We start from the raw sequence: 2540 nt of genomic DNA, 5'->3' as shown, positions 1-2540 counted from the left end.
TTAATTTTCCCCAATCTCATGGCGTATGGTGCACTGTACTGGTTTTTGTAGTTTTGTCACTACGATTCTGTATAGGTGCTACATGGTAATTATATATATATATATAATCATATAATCATATAAGCAGTATCAGTTATCAATTCTGAACTACCATGAGAGGCTAATGCTACCAGAGCGAGGCCTAGATCTCTCCCAGGGTAAAGAGGGTAAACCAGTTTTTTTTTTTTTTTAATATTATTTATCAACTCAAGATCTTCACTGGGGCTTACGATGTCGCACTCTGGTTGATTCTGAGTGAACTCCGTACATCTGGTGGTGATTACCGATCTATAATCAGACCTATTGTTAAAATTTAGTTTTTTTTTTTTTTTTAGTTGATTCTGAGTGAACTCCGTACATCTGGTGGTGATTACCGATCTATAATCAGACCTATTGTTAAAATTTAGTTTTTTTTTTTTTTTAAATCGGATAGCTGATGAAATGTTATAAAGGGAAATGGGAAAATTTCAATTTAAGTTATCTCTTGATACTCTCTGGTAGTACTCTCCTGAGATTCTTATAAAATCATAATTGAATTCATGTAAGTAAAAGATATAATAAATCGAATATAGGTTTAAGTTCAGTACAAAATACTTTATAAAAAATCTTCTCTCTAGGCTTTAAAATTTGAACAAAAAAATTGAAAAATGAAATTTGTTAAAAAAATTAAGGTGAATAGCACGATACAATGTTGTACCCAGCGATCTCTAATATTTTACTCTACAAGATAACAACAAGTTTATTTCATAAATTTATTATATTTATCTGCATTATACAATGTAAGTGTAAATAAACTTTAACATCATAATTACATAGAAACTTCATATGTTTATTATATTTTCATTTTTATAGAATTTCTTAACTATCTCAATTTCCTCTAATGAACTCCTTCTTATATCATGTATTACCTTATTTGTATTGATAGCAAACTATGCAGTTAGCAATATTTTTATTTCTGTCCCGATAATCAAATAAGATAGACTCAGGTGTCTAATCTAAAAGAGCTAAATATAGATGACAAAAGTAACTATCTCTGACAGAGATGAATAATAAAATCTAAGGAAAGCAAATTGGAAGGCATTTTTTGAATAAGCCGATACTACGAAATGTGCCATCAACAAAATTCCGAGTTCACGTGTGTTTGTACAGAACCTTTCACAATGAAAAATTAATGAATTCAAAAATAGAACGAGATAGCTAGAAGCTGGTAAAACGAAATCTTTAAATTCCTGTAGTAACGAAAAATACCAATTACTTCAAACAGAGTTTCTGAAAGTGTTTGTATAGAAAATTTTAACAAAAAAAAAAAAAAAAAAGAACTGTCTAAATTACTATGTCCAACCTAAATCTTTCAAGCTCAGGAAAACTTCGAAGAAAAAATAAAAAGCAAATGTACCTATTTTATTATGTATTTTAAAAGAAGGTAATAAAGATAAAGCAGATATTTTCCCTAAACATTTGTTGCACTAAATCGTCTAACTAAAATAAAGAGTATAAAAGCATCTCTGGTTCTCTATCTTCTGAAGGATCATTTTTTTGACGTACCCTTTAGTTTGGATGAGCTTTATTCAGCTGAATTCAAGATGAAAAATTAGGTAATCATGTGAACCAAAAAGCATTCCAATAGACATCCAGTTTACATAGGAACAATACAAAGAGCTTACTCCTAAAATTTAAACTTAAATTAAAATTTGAACAAGTGAATGGTGTGGTTTTACTTTATTCAGCTTAGAAAAGTTATAAGTAAATTTCATTTAATAAATTATTAATTATTACATCATTATGAGAAATAAACTATGGAAAAATTAAATATAAAACTACTAGTTACCCGTGGATTCGATCCCTAATTTTCGTTTTTGCTAGTTTGTTGTAATTCTATAGTGGATATAACAGTTTGTATTTCTTGTTTTAATCTAAAATTTTCACTCACGCATGTTTAGTTACTAGTTCCAAAGGGCTCCTCACTATACAGTGAGATTATTTTAAAAAAATTATGAATTTTAAATTACCTCATTAAATTCACCTCGAGACGTTCTTTAACTAACCACTCATAAGAACAATATAAGGATTTTTGCCATAAGATTGAATTAATCCTATGAATATCATAAACAGCTGCTTAAAGATGTGTTTTAGGTTTTATTTAATTTTTCATTTCGGATTGTGCATCCCACAAAAATAAGAATAGTAATTTTGGCTCTAGCCAGAGTTTTTGAATTTGGATTTTCCTATCGGTGGCTCTGGGTGCAAAGAGCAATTCCCTTCAAGAGTCATTATCAAGGGGTACAAAAGGTCACCAGTGCAATAAGCACTTTGATTAGTTAAGATAAATTCATCCAGATAAATCAGAAATTTTATCATCACAGGTCAATAAAAAAACAAATTGATTAAGTCTTGCATTTAAATACAATGCAGCAGGAGATACTAAGAAATAAAACAACAATATAGGTCCCTAATAAGAAAAAAAAAAACTCAACAATATTGAAAAAACAGATTTATATTAA

The 2540-nt window shown here is 28.8% G+C and overlaps 1 protein-coding gene across 1 annotated transcript in view; it reads left to right on the top strand.

Annotated features, from left to right (window-relative positions):
* Nucleotides 1-2540, top strand: part of LOC106680402 (cyclin-dependent kinase-like 1) — a 52358-nt gene that overhangs the window by 47612 nt on the left and 2206 nt on the right. The window lies entirely within an intron of this gene.

Source organism: Halyomorpha halys, unplaced genomic scaffold (assembly GCF_000696795.3).
Source record: "Halyomorpha halys isolate HHAL.00 unplaced genomic scaffold, Hhal_1.1 Scaffold260.1, whole genome shotgun sequence".
Classification (NCBI taxonomy): Eukaryota; Metazoa; Arthropoda; class Insecta; order Hemiptera; family Pentatomidae; genus Halyomorpha; species Halyomorpha halys.
Note: the sequence above shows the minus strand (reverse complement) of the source record. Positions and strands in the feature narration are given on the sequence as shown.